Source organism: Lemur catta, chromosome 11, assembly GCF_020740605.2.
Source record: "Lemur catta isolate mLemCat1 chromosome 11, mLemCat1.pri, whole genome shotgun sequence".
NCBI classification, from domain to species: Eukaryota; Metazoa; Chordata; class Mammalia; order Primates; family Lemuridae; genus Lemur; species Lemur catta.
The window spans coordinates 53,975,559-53,994,425 of record NC_059138.1 but is presented as its reverse complement, the minus strand read 5'-3'; the positions used below and the strand labels follow the sequence as shown (position 1 = coordinate 53,994,425).

The 18,867-nt window shown below is 35.0% G+C and overlaps 1 pseudogene; it reads right to left on the bottom strand.

Annotated features, from left to right (window-relative positions):
- Positions 1 to 378: 378 nt before the first annotated feature.
- LOC123646978 lies at positions 379 to 1,055 on the bottom strand (annotated as a pseudogene).
- Positions 1,056 to 18,867: the final 17,812 nt, after the last annotated feature.

Sequence of the window (18,867 nt, the reverse complement as noted above, 5' to 3'; positions counted from 1 at the left end):
TACTGTATTCAGGCTACACCTGGGTATGGATGGCTAACTTGGATATAGAAAACATCAGCATCACATCTGGCAGACTTACAAATGAGACAAACTTCCCAATCAGTACAACAGTAATCAGATGAGCAAGAAAAAGACTTTACCACGAGATTGACATTAACACTTTTTGACAGAACTGAAATACACTGAATTACAGAGCAAATTCACTGAAGTAAAGAAAATTCTTTTCATGTAAAGGATAGATTTTTACACGCCCCCCCACACCTGGAAGTGTTTCAATTATGATACACCATACATCTGGTTCAGAAAATAAAGTGTAGTATTTAGCAGCTGGGCTATCCTACCTATTGAGAGAAGAACCTGGGGTTCATTCTTCTTTGGCTACCCTGAGGTCAGCAACGTAGGGAGCAGGGAAAGCCTCTCATTTTTCAACAAAAAGCCCCTGACTGAGAGATCACAGAATACATTCTTTATTTTCTTCACGTCATACTTCCCGCCATCTTAGCGCTTCCTCAGGCAGTCATTTTTCAGGCTGAGTAGGCGGACATCAGGGCACACTCATTGATAAAAGTGGAGCAGTGGAGGGGCTGGGAGTGGTCCCCCTCAAGCACACTGTGGAGGGACAGCCTCAACAGGTCACTAGCAAGAAGTGAAACTGCTGAGAGAATCTTTCACATCCAGATGAAATTCTTTTTCCTGACCTGGGCTCAATGACAAGAATTTCTGTAACTGCATCTCCAGTCACTAACGTTTCTGTTTCCAAATATACAACAAATACTGGGAAGACCAACCGCTGCAACACAGTCTTCCAGAGCTCATGAATTCTGTGACACTGTTCAGTAGGAAACATGGGCTTCAGAGAGGTTGGATGTATTTTTATTGCAGCAAAATGTTCCTGAGTTTTCAGACACCTCTTTGAAATGTCCTGGAACCCAGTACTCTGATGGACCCCTTGCAGTAGAATTAAAATCTCTCAAGCTATTTGTTCTAAACTGTCCAACTTTTCAGATTTCCTCTTGGATATCTTGCACCCTTGGGGAGATCTCACTCACAGACATGGTGCCAGCCAGGTGACCAGAGAAATGCCTCTGGAGACAGCCAGCGCAGTCAGTCTCAATGCCACTGTTCAATAAAGTGTTTAATAAAGAAAATATAGTTATGTCTGTTCCCTATTGAAATCCTCACTGACCCCCTAACTCCAAAGATAAAATGTCTTAGACCCATACAAAGAATAGAAACATTCTTGGACAAGAGGCTTTCATCATCTCGAATTTGTCTACATGCTCAGGCTTATCTTGTATTCTTCCTCCTTTTAACTTTATGCTAGATTATACTGAACTGTCTATGACTTTCCAAAAGTACCATGTGGTATAGTAGATCTGTGACTACAAATACACAAGAGGCTACTTTGCCTGGAAAGTCTATCTCCTGTTCTGCCTGGATTTTTTTGTGTTGTTACTTCAAAACTCAGCTCAGACATCAAGTTCTTCAGAGAGGTAAATTATTCCTTCCTCAGTATTCCCACTACACCCTATATCCATTTGTGTTTTGCCTCTTTTATTGTCTTTGAAATTCTTTGTTTTCCTTTTTATCTCCAACATTAGAATGTGAGTTCCCTATGGGTTAAGCTCCCTGAGACTTCCTCATTTATTGCCATATTTGTAGTGCCTTGACATGGCATTTGGCCAAGTATGGGTCCAGTTAATGGATTGAATTAAAGATTCTCTGATACAAAAATCATTAGATAGAAAGGTACTGTTCATATTGTGGCCACATGTGCACATAGAGATGATACAAAAACTACGGATGTACAACTATAACCGTGCTTAGGCGGGATGCCAGTAGAAGGATGAGCCCTCTTTCAGAGAAATGGCATTTGATTGTTGAATTGATTGATGCAGTTCTCTACAACTTGTTTTTGAGTGGTGGAAAGTCTTGAGGTGTACTGGATATTTCTGGGTTGCCTAGCAACAGAATTTAACCTTCAATACTGCCTTCCTCTCTTAGTGGTTACAGAAGAGCATCTCATCAAGCCAGTCAAACTGTCTCTGATCAGCATCTTCCGGTTCTAATTTTTAAAGCCTTTAGATAGAAATGAATGTGCTGCATCACAGTAGTTTGAAATAAAATGCTTTTGAAAATCTAGAAGTGGGGTAATATGACGTCCTAAGATTTCTATGAGCAGAAATATTCTTGACATCATTTTCATGATGCCAAATCCAAAGGAAAACAGGCCTTTCTAATTAACTAGTACATTGTAAGAAAAAATCCTAATTGGAAAACAAAATTCCTGGGTGAATTTTATGGGATTCTTATAGTAATACATTTCTTTCAAAATAAAATTAAAGTGATCTTAGGCTTTTGATTAAATAAAATGAGATTGAAAATGAAACAATACCAGGAAATGACTTGGTTATTTTATGCAAATTAAGAAAAGTCATATATATATCTTCTTCTTCCTCCCCTTTAATATTTAACTTTGGAGATTTTCTAGCTCTGATAAAGTTAAATCAATATTTGAATCTTTGGATAACACCTTAAAACCAAGGGATAAAGACCAATAATATATCAAACTATACTTATTTTACCACTGCATAAACCTGAAAATTCATTCATTCAACAAATAAGTATTTTAATACTTAAAAAATACTTTAATAACTATTTACTATAGTCTAAGTACAGCACCAGATGCCAGGGGCACAAAGAGGAGAAGAATAGATGAGTTCATGCCCTTTCATAAAATCATTAGACCCCTCTCCCCCATGAATCTGCTTAATTCTTTTCTCTCTGCAGATGTCTCTCCCTATTAGTCCACAGATCCTAAGTTACATTTCTTCTTTTAAAGGCCAACCTGTACAGTATTGTTTTGAATCCCTATGCCAAATCTCCAGGAGAGTCGATCTGATTAGTCTAGAACCAGTCACTTGTGGCAGAGGGAAAGGGCATTGCAGCAAAAGCATAGCTGCTGATGGCATGCCACTATGTGTGAATGGTCCAATCAAAGTATCTGATTTTTGTTAGACACCTTTAAAAATACCTTCTGCAAGCATGCAGACCTGAAGGATATTTCTTTCATGAGTTGATATATCCCAAAAAAGCATTTTAAAGGAGAACTTACTAAATATCAGAAGACCCTACTTCAAATTCCAGCAATCCATTCCTGCTCCATGAATCTAGGAGAATAATTTGAAGTAGGTAAGTAATACTCTGTTGATGGGCTTCTAGGCTCTCATGCATTTGTCATCTCCTCTGTTTTTATTTTATCATTATATAAGAATCTAAAAGTACAAAAATATTTTTACATATAAATAAAATATTCCTTTGTCCCCATATTCATATTTCAATTGTGTTCCTCTACTCCAAAACAAAACATATTTCTTCACCTCCTACTCACTCCTCAACCCACTTCAATCTGTCTTCTCTTCCTGAGACTTCCCTGAAACTGCTCTTACCAAGGACATGACTGACTATACACTATGTGATTAAATATTAAGAACAAATTTCTGCCCTATCTTATTTAACCTCTTAGAAATACTTGGCTTCCTCACTACTCCCTCTATAAAACAATTATTTTCTTAACTCTTATAACAACACATTCTCTTAGGTAGCAAGAATAAGATTTTTGTGAAGAAGCACACTGCAGTTAAGAGAAGGATCTCTTAACCCTCAAGGGGAGGTAGGAGGAAGAGAGGGCAGAATAATGGCCCACACAGGGACTCTGTGTGAGAATAGAATGGTGAGAAGACTCCCTGACATCAAGACCTGTGCTTCCTTGGGATCCCAGTGTGAAGTGGATAGACATGGCTTCCCCAGGCGCTTTTGGGTCTGAGAGCAATCCTGTGTTGTTCAAGTCATTTTGCTCAACACACTTCTGCTAGAGGTCATAGGTAAGAATGCTGAAATCAAGATGGAGGAAAGTTATTTAATCTCTTTTCACCCTTTTTGACCTTCAATAGGGCATGTGGTGACTAAGACATTCTAGCACACAGGCTGGGATCTCTACCTCTGGCATGGATATTCAAAGGCATATGGGATACCCAACAATTATAAGTCCTAATACACCATATTAGCTCATAATTACAAACTAGGGTTTATAGTTACTATTAGTTCCTTTTCCTTCTGCCATCCCTCCAGTGGAAAGCCAGGCCACTCCTGGGATCACTTCACCTGTTATCTTTCCTTGGGTATAGTAGTCCTGTACTGCCTGTTTTCCAATATGTAACAATAATCATTTCATAAATTCTATCCAGTATTACTCTTGCTTACATCAGAAGGGCAAGTTCAGAACCAGTTACTTGCCATGGCTGGAAGTGGAAGTCCATAATTATGATTATTTTTAAAATTATCAAATTCTCAGGGCTGGGCATGGTGGCTCATGCCTATAATCCTAGCACTCTGGGAGGCTGAGGTGGGAGGATCACTTGAGCTCAGGAGTTCTGTATAGACCAGCCTGAGCAAGAGAGAGACCCCATCTCTACTAAAAATAGAAAAAAAAAAAAAGCCCAGTGTGATGGCACACACCTGTAATCCCAGCTACTTGGAAGGCTGAGGCAGGAGGATTGCTTGAGCCCCAGAGTTTGAGGTTGCTGTGAGCTACGATGGTGCCACTGCACTCTACCTAGGGCAACAGAGCAAGACTCTGTCTCAAAAAAATAAATAAATAAAATAAAATAATCAATTTCTCCCAAACTTTACCAGTGGAAGTCCCTTCAAACTCTCACCGTTGTCCCTTTAAATTGTACTTATTATCATTTTTTGAAGTTTTTTTAAAAATATTTTTTGAAATAAAATATACTCACAGCACATTGCATAATCCAGAGATATATGGCTTGATTATTTTTGGTTTTGTCAATAATTATTGATTTTGTTAAATTGTGATCAGAACCTGAAAATGTATTTTTTCTAATTTTTGAATTTTTTCTCTCTTTATGTCCATATACATGCTCAACTTTGTGAATATTCATTGTACACTTAAAAAGGAGCATCATTTCCTAATTTGGGGAAAACAAAATTTGATATATAACCATAAGATAAACATTATTAAAATTATTTAATTCTTTCATATTCTAACTTATTTTTCTATCCATCTCATTTCTCTTTATATTGAAAAGTATGTGTTAAAATCTTCTATGATTAGTGTATTGATGTTTCTGCTTTATTATGGTTATTCTGTGCTATTTGAAATATAGGCATCCAAAATTGCTATATAATTTTTATGAATAGTAAACTTTAGCATTATAAAGTGTCCCTTTTTTTCTCATTTAGTACTTTGAGTCTAATTTAGTCTAAATTTAGTCTAAACACTACCTGGCATCAAAATAACAATCTCCTCATTATTTTTGTTTTTGTTTGGTATAAATTTGCACCACCTACTACTAATACAGTGAGATAAATATCTAAAATAAACAGCACTTTTGTCTGTCTTCTGATTTTTTCATATATATTTTGTTTTAGTATAGCCCTTTCTTATTTGCATCCATCTTTCTCATCATGATGCAGTCTCCAAAGGACATCTCCCTCCCTAAAGCATTTCCTTCTCCATAGGTGATGACTTCCCAGGATTGTCACTTTTGGTCTCATTCATTTCCAAGCTCCTTTGTTTTGATTCCCAGTAGTTGTATTCTGATCCACAAGGTTTAAAGCTCATGTTCAATATTACAGTAGGGTCAGCTCATATCTGTTTTTCATCAACTTAGGTCCCAGGCATACTGTCCTCTATACAATCCCCACCTGACTTTCAGATCCAGAGTGGGTTCGAGAGACAACTTTTCTGGTACTGGCTATTTTTTTGCCCCATTTCCATGAATATTGGACATTCTGTTCATCTATGTCCCCTAGTTGTATTCTAGGGATGGTATGTGGGTAATATTTATTTTACTTTATTGTTTCTTGTTTGTTTTGCAAGATGATGTGTGGAAACACTGAAATTGTGGTGGCTTTCATTATCCTGTAAAAAATAGAAAATCCCTTGCTTTCTTTTCATCTGCCTTTGGTATGCTTTACCTATTTTTTTGTTTTTTTTTTTCAATCTTTCTTTCTTTTTTTTTTTTTTTGAGACAGAGTCTCACTCTGTTGCCCGGGCTAGAGTGAGTGCCGTGGCGTCAGCCTAGCTCACAGCAATCTCAAACTCCTGGGCTTAAGCGATCCTACTGCCTCAGCTTCCCGAGTAGCTGGGACTACAGACATGCGCCACCATGCCCGGCTAATTTTTTGCATACATATTTTTAGTTGGCCAGATAATTTCTTTCTATTTTTATTAGAGACGGGGTCTCACTCTTGCTGAGGCTGGTCTCGAACTCCTGACCTCGAGTGATCCACCTGCCTCGGCCTCCCAGAGTGCTAGGATTACAGGTGTGAGCCACCACGCCTGGCCTATTTTTCAATCTTTCTAAATCAATTTAGATATGTCTCTTATTGGATTTTGCATTGAAAGAAAATTTAAAATATTTTTCTTCTAAGTGAATTAAGCCCAATAATGTTCATGAGTTTGGTAGTAAGTTTGGTTTCTCTTCTTCATTTTATGTAATGTTTTATTTATCTTTTTCACTATGAACTATTTTGTTTCTCTTTTTATATGGCTTTTCTGATAATTAGTTTGTATTTATATAGCAGGGTTTAACTTGATAGTTTTACTTTCATATGAAGTATGAAATGATGTAGTATGTAACTTCTTTTTTCCCTCTTCCATCTCTTCTACCCTTCAATCTTATTCGACATTATCTTTGGGTTTACCTTTGTGCTCTTAAATGGTTGACCTTCTATTTGATTTGTCAGCTTTAAACAAAATACTTTGGCTTTAAATATTCCACCTTTTCTCCATTTTTCATGCCATTTTTGTTAGTTGTCATTTCTGTTTTCAGACATTTAACATTTACAGACCATTCTGCTACTTCTATTGCAGTCCTTTTTAAGTGAAAATTATCCTATTAAATGTATTCATCATTCATCATCACCCCTGTAATGAGTTTCTCCTATCATTGGATGGATGAAAATTATGCTGTACTAAATTCTTCAGAAAGTCTCATGAATATAATTTTCCCTAATTTTCTTTATATTCAAGATTATCAATAGCCTTTAGACAAGCCAGCTTGAGTGGATAAAATGGCTTTGAGTCATACTTTTCCCTCTTATGTCTCTTGAATACCTTTTTTCTGGTGAAGAATTTTGTTATTAAAAAAAACTAATAGGAAACTTTTTCTTTTGCTTACAAGTGACTCATCATTCTTGTCTGGATATTCAAAGATACTTTCTTTATAATTACATTTAAACAATTTCAATAGGGTACATCTTAATGTTGACATTTCTGGTAAGTCTTTGTTATCTGCTACAATGTTATCTTGACTTCTATCTTATTTCTTGTGGTGTCTTTAGAAGGAGGATGACCAAATTTCTTTTTTACTATTTATATTCCACATAGATTCTTCTGAACTAGTAGCAAGAGTTCTGAAAGTGAAGTTGGAAATACCCAAAGCTCTTTTCCAAACTTCATGACTCAAAAATTTCTTTATCTGTTATTTCAATACAAATCTCAAAATATGACTCTTCTGTGTGGCTACTTTTACTGTGATCCTTACATCCTAGTTTGTTTGGGGGGGGCTCTGTCTCCTGGGGGTCTGTTCTACAGATCTCTTTGTAAACACCATTTTCTAGTGTACTGTACCCATATTTAGATGTTAAGGTTTGCTGTAATTTTCTGAAATCTGCCACCTCTGTACTTTCCTAAAATTTTCTATGCCTCTCTCTTCACTTTTCCCAGTTCCTGCCCTATTCAATTGAGAATGTCAGGTCTCAGAGTAAACTTTTTCTTTTTCTAGAATATTTGCCATAAGTTTATGAGACCTCCAGAGCTCAAGTCCTCCTCTTCATTCCATGTTCTTACCTGTAGTACCTTTACAACTTTCTGTTTGGTTTTGCTAATTAACTTTACCTTTTTGGAACATATATATGGTTTTCTCCTTCTCCTAGATTCTCCTTCTCCTAGATTCAAATGTAGCTTGTATGTGAGATTTTTATTGTTCTACTAGTATTATTTAGGGTAAGTTTAGCAGTTCTAAGAAACAAACCCCAAATTCAATTGCCTCACATTAGGAAAGTTTGTTTCTTGCTCAGGCAAAAGTCCAATGTGGGAGTTCTTGATTGGTGTCCTTCATCCACTTGATGATGCTTTTTATATATTGTTGCTTCACCAGGTTGGGCCTCAAAGTCCTCTGTGTTCAGCTGGCAGAAAGGGGAAGAAAAGATAAAGGAAATACAGTCACCTCTTAACCACCTTAGCCCAGAATTGACAGAAATAAATCCTTCCAGTTGGTCTTCTTGTCCACAGTTCATTGTAGGAGAGTTGGCCTAAAATATTGATTTATACTAAGACTTATTTTTTTTTGCAACTCCAATGATTTTGCAAGCCATTAAATACCCAGTTATAAATCTATCTCTGCTGAAATCTGTTTAAGAGGATTCTAGTTTCTGCAACTGAACCATAACCAAAAATATTTAACTAACATTTTATGACTTGACTATACAATATATTATGTTTCGTGGTCTTAAAACCTTTGCAGTCACATAGAATATATAAATATATATGTGCTGTTTTTGTTTGCACATTTATACACACACACACACACACACACACACACATACAGTCATGCACCACCTAATGATGTTTCATTCACCAGCAAACTAATGGTGGTCCCATAAGATTATAATGGAACTGAAAAATCCCTATTGCTTAATGATGTCATAGCCATTATAATTTTGTAATGCAATTACTTTATTTTTTTATAAATTTAGTGTAGCCTAAGGGTACAGTGTTTATAAGGTCTACTGTAGTGTACAGTAATGTACTTGGCCTTCACATTCACTCACCACTCATTCACTGACTTACCCAGAACAACTTCTAGTCCTGCAAGCTCCATTCATGGTGTGCCCTATACAGGTGCACCATTTTTCATCATTTATACTATATTTTTACTGTATCTTTTCTATGTTTATATATGTTTAGATATACAAATACTTACAAATGTATTACAATTGCCTACAGTACTTAGTACCATAGCATGCTATAACTATACTTAGTACCATAACACGCTACAGGTTTGTAGCTTAGGAGCAGTAGACTATACCTATAGCCTAGGTATGTAGTAGGTGATATTATTTAGGTTTATGTGAGTGCACTCTCTGATGCTCACACAACGATGAAATCCCTTAAGGATGCTTTTCTCAGAATATCCTCATCATTAAGTGATGCATGACTTTGTGTGTGTGTTGTGTTTACATATATAGTTAAGCTAAAGCAATCCCCACCTTGACGGAGAAGTGAGGCTGTTATAATATATCTTGGGAAAATTACTTTCTTTAAAAATTAATTTCTTGGACCCTAAAAATACATGGGGAAGAAAACTTGACAAGTCAGAATGCATCTTTTTGACGAGAACCACAAGAAGTTAAGCACTATCTTTTGGTGAATAAGTCAACTGCCCTGAATGCTTGGAGACACAAAATGTCTAAGCCACGGTGTGTTGGGAATTTTAAACTGAAGCTTTACATGACCCAACATATTGATGTTGTTATTACACTGGGAAGAATATTAACTTCCTTTTTTTATTTTAAAAGTCAGTGTTGAGCTTCATGTAGCTGGCCTGATAAGTAAACTACCCTTGAGGAAGTAACAGCAACTGATACACACCTGATTTAACCAAAGGAACAGAAAACTATAAAACAAATAATGTAAAGGTCTTGTTTTCTGGGAACCTTCAGGCCAAATATGCCTCCTTTGGAAATGTCAGTACAAAACATGTAAATAGTGACATTTAATCTATTACTTTAAAAATATAATAAAATTTCTCTTTTAAAGGTTGAAGGATGTTTTTGTCTAAAGTGTGTGGTGGCAATTCTGGAATTAATTGTTTATTAAATTTCTTCAGGGATGTGATAAATAATACTGATAATAATATCTGTTAGCATTTAGCAAGTCCCTGCTTTGTGACTGGCTCTGTAATTAGGTGCCTTAGATAATTTAAATAACCCTGGGAAATTACGGTGACGAAAACTGAACCCGGTTTGTTTGGCTCCAAAACTTGCAATTTTTCTCAGTGCCACTGAAATAAACACATGTGGAAATGCATTCAAAAGAACATTTCATAACAAAGTTCAAAGTGATTTAGGTGTTGATTTAATGCAGAAAAGTACTGTTCTAATCACACTACTTAAGTGACTTCATATTAACATGATAAATACGGCATAAGTTTGCTTTAGTTTTCTCATGTCTAGGCCCACCTATGTTCTAAGTTGTCAAAGAAGTACTATGTCTTTTTTCTAACATCTTATCCTTCCTACCACAGAATTCTTCAAACTCAGAGGTCCTCTGCCCTTCTCTGGCGGATCAGAAGCTTTTCACTTTGGTCTCCTTGCCTTCTCTCTACTTTCTTCTAATGAAAATGCCCTCTGCTCTAACACTCGGACATCATTTCCCATCATTTTCCCTCAAGCACCAGAACTACCATTTCCTAAAAAGAATTCTTCTCAAGGAAGTGCTAGAGGAAACTGTGAGAAAATTATGTGCTTCTTTGTGTCTCATATCAATATCCATCCAAGAACACCAATGGATAACTGGTAATTTCATTATTAGTGAGGCTGGGAGAAATCCAGTAGATAACCTGACCCAGCTGGTGAAGATTAGCTAGTTTCCCTCCTCATAATCCTAGTGTTTGCACAATGGTCACATGCATGGAATAGCTGTGGTGGCCAGGATGGAGGCTATGCACAAACCTAACAGTATATATTCCCTCTAACCAAGACTGATCACTGAATGTCCAACCCAACAGCAGCAAAAAATAACACTTAATCCTCTATAAGGTACTATCTCTTTAATAGCCCGTGCAGCTCCTTGGTAGCAGTTGGAGTATATCTTACTCTTTCTGCCTTGGAGGGGGTAGTAACTTGTTTTTACTGGGATTGATATATATTCTAGGTATAGGTTTGCTTTCTCTACCCACAAAGCTGTGGCCAGGTGAGTCCAAGGATTCAGAGAACACCTGATTAATCATCATGTGATACTAAATAGCATTGCTTTATGCCAAGGAATCTACAGGTCCTACCAACTACCACACCATCTATCAGCTGCTGGACTTATAGAAGGTTGACATGGCCTCCTTTTAAGGGGCAGCTAAAGCACTGGCATAGGGGTGACTTGCAGGGTTGGGGCACATTATAGTGCTGCTGTAGGCAGAATACTGAGCTCTGGAGCTTATAGGATGGAAGCAAGATTGATTGCTCTCACCATCATTCCAAGTGATCTACTTGAGGAATTCTTGTTTTTTTATCCACATAAGTTTAGGCTCTGCTTTCCTAGACATCCTTGTTGCGTGGTGGGAATGTGGGCTGGAGTGAGTGAGGGTTCTTTCACCAGGGGATACAGTAACCTGTGAAATGTCACATGGCCATTTGATGCTCTTCAAAGCTGCTGCCTAACGGAGAGAGAGACAAACATGTCTGAAACTTGAGGGATTCACTGGGGAGCCTATTTTGCTTCCCTGTCCAGTGATAGCCATGAATGGACATTGACAGCGACCATGGTCTAAAACCTCTGGTTATACAGAGCTCAGATCTTTAAGTGATGAAGGTCTGGGCCTCTCCACCAAGCCAGCAAAAGTACTGACTGAGGTTGAGGGGAATCTGGAAGTAGGTAAGGAGAAAGATGATAAATATCAGTTATAGGTTCAGAAACAACTGCAGCCTGCCCCCCTAGTTCCTCTGTTGTATAAATTGTTACTGGACACTGCTTTAAAAAAGGAATGAAAGGGCAGAATCACCTTAACATAGGATATGTATGAATCTGAGTCTTCATGCTGTGAAATATAGCTCATGCCATCAGTGCCTTTTCCATCTCACCCTGGCTTTACCACTTAAGTGGCCTCCCGCTGACTCCCAGTTCTTTCAGCTGCTAGTATCTGCATCCCTCTGCCTGAAAATGTTCTCCAAACCAATACTCTAGAAATGTCAAGTCTCCTTAAATTAGTATATAAGATCAATGTAATCCTAACCCAAATCTCACCTGATATACTTTTTTTTAAATCAACAAGCTGATTCTAAAATTGATATGCAAATTCAGAAGACCAAGAATAACCAAGGGAAACTTATAGAAAAGCATAAAAATCAAACAAGACCTATTACAATTAGCTCATATTTAAGATGGTGTTGTATTGGTACACAGATAAATATACCAATACAAAAAAGGATTCATAATCATATGATATGTGATAAAGTTGACCCCTGGATGCAATGGAGAGAGGATAGGCTTTTTAAAAATGGTGCTGAATCACTTGAATATCTGTATAAAAAAGTATTGACCCATTCCTCAAACAACACATAAAAATTAATTTGACATGGATTATAGACCTAAATGTGAATGGTAAAAATATGAAGATTTCAGGAAAAAACATGAATAAATCCTCAATATTTTGGTGTTAGCAAGGATTTCTTCAACAGCATAACTCTATAAGGAAAATGCAACATACTGCACTACATTTAAATTAAGAACTGCATTACAATAAGAACTGCTGTCCAACAAAAGACACCATTAAGAAAATGTAATGAGTAATTGTGAATTGTGCTGCTATAAACATTCTAGTGCAGATTTATTTTTAATAGAATGTCTTTTTTTCCTTTGAAATAAAAAAATTAAAAAAAAGAAAATGTAATGGATACATTCACAACTAACTGGTGCAGAGTGCACTGTCTGGGAGATGGGCATGCTTGTAGCTCTGGCTTGGGTGGTGCAAAGGCAATATATGTAACCAAAATGTTTATACCCCTATAATGTTCTGAAATTTAAAAAGAAAAAAAAAAAGAAAATGTAATGATGGGCCACAGATGTTAGAATAATTTTGAAGACATATTAGGCAAAGGATTTAGGTTCAGAATATATAAAAGGACTCTTACAATTGTTAATAGACAAAGCAGTAAAAATTTTGACAAAAGACTAGAATAGGTACTTCACAAAAAAATAATATGCAAATGGCCAGCACACATATGACAAAGGGCTCAACTTCATTAATAATCAAGGAAGTACAAACTAAAAACCACAATTTTATATTCATATTCATTCACCAAAATAGCTAACCTGAAAATAACATACAATACCAAGTGTTGACAAGAGTAAGAAACATTTGAAACACTCATTGTTGGCTTGTGGGAGTGAAACTACTTTGGAAATCAGGTTAGTAGTATTTACTAGAGCTGAATTTATGCAAAACTTAGGACCCAGCAAGTTCACTCCAGGTATGACCACAACAGAAATGAGTATATATATACACCAAGGACATGTGAAATAATTTTCCTAGTAGCACTATTAAAAACAAATTATTTATGTTGAGCTAAAAAATGGAAACAGCCCAAATGCCCAACACTATAATATTAATAAATTGTTATATATTTTCTAATGCAATATTACATAATACAAATGAACAAACTGTAGGTACAAACAACAGCACGGATGAAATTCACAAACATAATCTTGAATGAAAAAAATCCAGAAATTAGAGTACTTACTGTATATAATTCTACTCATAAATTTCAAAAAGTAAAAAAATAGTCTAAAGTGTTAGAAATCAGAATCGAGTTTATCATAGGGATTGTTAATGGCTCAAAGGAGTTTCTAGGGTACAGGTAGTATTCTGTTTCTTGATCTGGATGCTGGTTATACATGGGAGTGTGTCCACTTGGTGAGCATTTATGTACTGCATTTATATGTAGTATATGTATATTATATATTATACATATATATTAATATAGTATATATGTATGTACTATATGTATATATTTCATATGTAATTTATACATTTTTCTATATAAATGGTACATTTCAATAAAAGTTTGCAAAGTATGTGTTTTGTGAAAGAAATAAATATCATTTTGAGTGTATGAGTCAAAAAATTAGGCAATATTAAGTCATGGTAAATGTAGAACATATGGCAAGATATATTTCATAAAACTGTAATCATGTGTATCACTGAGAAATCAATGTCACTTCAAAATAGTAACAGTGGCTTTCCTAAATGAAGTTACAGAAATTAAGGCATCATTTTAAGTTAAACTTTTCAAAAAGGCTTTATTATGTAGGGAACAGGAAAGGGATATTAGTGTCTGGTTTAGGAAATTTCTTGACTACCCGAGAATATTGCCTAAATTCAACGTAAAATATAGACAGCTTTTCTATTTACTGACATTCTATGAAAATATGCAGTCCCGTATTTCAAAATGTCTTTCAAATGCAATCTGTTATTGCAGAGAATGGAGTTGAAGGTTTTAGTTTATTCGTTTATCATTTAATTCTGAAATGGCACCAGATGTGTAAGGGGGTAGCTTTTCATTTGTTTTCCCAAGTGTAATATAAAATTAACAAATAGCTTAGATGTTCACCAAAACAATCACTGCAAAATAGAACACCACATGCAACATGCACAAAATTATCTGTGATAGAGGATGGAAAATGTTCTAATGAAAGGTTTAGAATGGCATATCCCTCCAAGAATTAAATGGACTATTATGGCAACATACTCTTACAATGTACTGTTTTATAAGTAGAATAAAATGTAAGGTTATTTGATAATGTATGTAAATAAGAAGACAAATATTTCAATAGATTTATACACTGTAATTATAGATTACTTTTTAAATGACAAAGTTAAAAGGATCAGTTCTACAGGTTTTATAGTCCAAAAAGGCAGACTGGTCTTCCTCATAAAAGAACTAAAAAAAAAAAAAAAAAAAAAAATCTGCCATGATTTGATCAAATATGGATTCTGAAAAAAATCCCAATATTTCCATTTTGACATTGTATCTCCTTCACAGTACTTTTCATTTCTAAGCAGTGAAATCTAGTGATCAGGAGCTTCCACTGAGAAGTAAAACAACCTAAGTTTAAACCCAGCTCCTTTTCTTACATATTGTGTAGTAATCCTCAACCTTGTTATCTGTAAGTAACTGCAAATTATTTATGTTGAGCTTACGTATATAAAAGACTTAGCACAGCACCTGGTAATTAATATGCATATTAAATTATCTTACTTGCATTCTAAGATATATTAAATGTCACTTGATACTACCAAGCTTGGTCCCTCCAGGAATATGTTGCTTTATCTTTAAAATCTTAGATTGTCTTACTTTCATTTTCAGAAATATTAAACATCACCTGATACTAGCAAACTTGGTCCCTCCAGGAATATGTTGATTTATCTCTAAAATTTTAGACTGTCTTACTTTCATTTTAAGAAATATTAAACATCATCTGATACTAACAAGCTTGGTTCCTCCAGGAATATGCTGATTTATCTTTAAAATCATTGACCTAAATTCTTTTCCTTATTTCCCTCAGCAGATCTGAGAGGTTGACACAATAAAAACAAAATAAATACAATTCAAAACAAAATTTGCTCAAACATGATGGAACCAAAAAGAAAATCATTATACAATTGTATATATAAAATATCCAAAGATTGCTCTTTTGTTCTCCTGATCTCAATAAAAGCAGGAAGATATTTTAATAAACCCTATAATGACCATTTCCCTAGGGTCCTAGATTGGGGAAATGGGGATTATGAGTGTGATCCTATTTTCTAATGTTCTGGAGAGTTTGCAGGTGGGCCAAGGATTCTGCATTTAAAAAACTATTCAGGGAGTCCAAACGTGTAGCCAGAGTTGGAAATCACCAAATAAGATCAATTAGCCTAAATCACTATGAAATAATCCATGGTAACTTACTAGAATGAATTTTTCCTTTCCATTTCTTTCCCTAAAATGCAAGCAGATCCTGGGGGAAAAATTTTTGTTCAAGTCTTCACACAATAATGTCACAATAGTGGTTGTACCTTAACCATTTTGCATCATAACATTTTCATGAAAAATGAGTACACTCTAAGAGAAAGAGAGGTTTTTCTTTTTTCATTTAATACATGCCCACCACTCCCTTCTGCCATCTTCTATGTCTCATAGCTATTTTCTTCCAAAATAATATCTTGGTATGGTGACATTATCTGTAAACAGCTGAGTTTCAGATGTCCATTTACAAGATATATCTAAGAGAATTCCTTTGAAGTCATTTGGGTGATAACTGAATTTTAGAATTCAAAAAGGTCATAACTCTACCAAATATAGAGAAAGTTATCAAATCTGTTCAACTATAATTTCTTTGGTTTTTCATAGAAAGAAAATAACGTTAAGTCCAACAGACAGCCTTGAGCATCCTGTTTAACTTAAAATTCTCTTACTGATATTTAACTATTCTAAATATTAAAAAATGAAAAAAAGTCCACCTAGAATTACTTTCCAATTCCTTACAGCCAACAATTGCACATTAGATAAAGACTAATAATGAAATTACCAGAAAATACTTTCAATTTTATTTTTAACTTGTTAAAAAATTTAAAATACTGCAATGCAATACAATAACTTAGTATTGGGTTTTGGAATCAGGAATATTGACTTTGGGTATAAATCATATCACTTACTCATTTACTGAACTTGGGAAATTTATTTAGCCTTTCTATCTCAGCCTAGATTCCTTAGAAAAAACAAAGGCAAAATGCAACATTGAGTTGGGCATAACCAGAGAGATACAGTTTCAAATTCAGTAGTAATTAAAGAAAACAAACAGAAAATATCAAGATGGCAGAGTCAGAACTGGCTAATAAAAAAAACACTCACAGGCTTATTTCACTTAGCAAAATGTCCTAGAAGTTTATCCATGCTGTTGCATATGGCAGGATCTCCTTTTTATAAAGAATAAGTAATATTGTACTGTATTTTTTAATCTATTCATCTGTCAGTGGGCATATAGCCTGCACCATTTTATAACATCTTGCATTCTCAAGTGAGTATACAGGGGTTCCAATTTCTCCACTCCCTCATCAAAACTTATTTTTTTTGTTTTTGTTTTTTGATAGTAGCCAACCTAACAGGTGCAAAGTGATATTTCATTGTCTGCTTAAATAATTGTTAGAAGGTATACTTCATGTTAAGTGCTCTTACCACAATAAAATCAATCAATCAAAAGAAAGTCACAGGAATCTGATATTTTTATGATAAATTTCAAATAGTGACTGTAAAATTCTTAACAGTGAGAGAGGATTTGGAAACCAGAGAAGCAGAGATCTTTATGTAGGTGGAAGATCTCTGAGTGATCATATTTGGTCATTATTATTGAAGATTTACAGTTGGAATTAAATACATCCATCTAAATACACATGTATATTTATTTATAAAAGAGATTTTCTATCATAATTTGATGTTCGTTATGTAATATTTTTCTATTTTATTCTCAAGCTCTGCTCTTTCACTCTTTAAATGATGTAGTGCTCAACGTCGAATAGGAATAATTCCTTATATACCCCTAACTTTTCCATGTACAGCACTCTGTTATCTATCATTCTATTTTGACAGTAATATATCTATATTTCAAGTCATGGGAGTATATTAACAAATTATGTTTATGTTTTAGTGTCCGCTACAGACCAATCATTTCACAAGAAAGAGGCAAAAACCCTATACCTTGAGAATTTTTCTTTCTTTCTTGAAATGATTAGACTATGACTCTAAAATCCAACATGACATAAATATAGCTCTCTATATACAATATCAACAATAAGAGGACAGAAAAGGGAGTTGTGGAAAATTCTTTTGAGACAAAAAAAAAAAAACACCTTTTTTTCATATGGTCTGTCTAAGGAGCATTTTCTTATAGGAACCTAGCAGATATTTATAACGGTACTTTTGTTTTTATTTTTAGCTTTCACCATGTGATCTTGGACAAGTTGAAACTGCCCTATGCCTTGATTTCCCATATATACTAAGTGAAACTAGCAGTAATAGTTTCTGTCACTAATTTGTTTTCTATAGAAATTCAAAAAAGGATCAACAAAATCTCTTAAAACTTTTAGAGTTTGACTTGGTTAGCCTGGAAGTGTAAATCTCCCCACATGGTCATGAGGTGCCAGGTTTGGAGTAGGATGCTATAGCTTTCTGAAGACAGAGAACATAGGAGAGCTGTGGGCTGGGCCAGGGGCTCCTGTTAAACAGAAGAAGTCTCTGAAAACATCTTGCTGGTTTCACAGTCTTCAAAAATCCTGTTCTGTCATTCCTCCAGTGCACCTCAGACCTTCAGGATATTTTCTGTGACTTCCAGTTACTTTTCAGAGAAACTTAACTGATCCTTTGAAAGTACAGTAGACTTTTGGGAAAGAGGTTGCAATCAGTGTAATGTTTTATTGTGTTTCTCTTTCCCTTTAATTAGTAATATTGCACTTTTCTTATTGTCTTTTTTCACCAGTTTTTCCTTAATTACCATTGCATATTAGATTTTTTGTCTATTTTGCTAATACAAATGGCTATTAGAGTTCTAGTTTCATATCTGATTGGCATTTGGCCTTATGTTACTCCTGGTCTTCCTTGGACAAAATTGTGATTTAAACTAACTGTTCTCAGCATCATTCTGTTTGACTTATTCCTTGCTTCTTGGAATTTTATTAATGAAAGAATTTATCATCAATCCCTTACATTTTAACGAGCAGGTAAGTCAGCATGTCCTAAAATATTTGACATCTAAAGCCTTAGCTCTGTAAAAATAAAGCTATTGAGACAAAGTTTGGCCAGTTTTGTGAACATTTTGCTTGGAACAGCAATTTTCTTGAATGAAACTGAAATTACATCATGTAAACAACTTCTCACTTTGCCTAGTTCATTTGGTTGCTATATATAAACATCTTGTACCCAAAACTAAATTGTCAGCTCATTGAACTCGGGCAATATTTGAAGAAACTTTTTTGGAACATTTAACAAGGCCTAAGAACTAAGAATATCCTCACATACTTATTCATAATA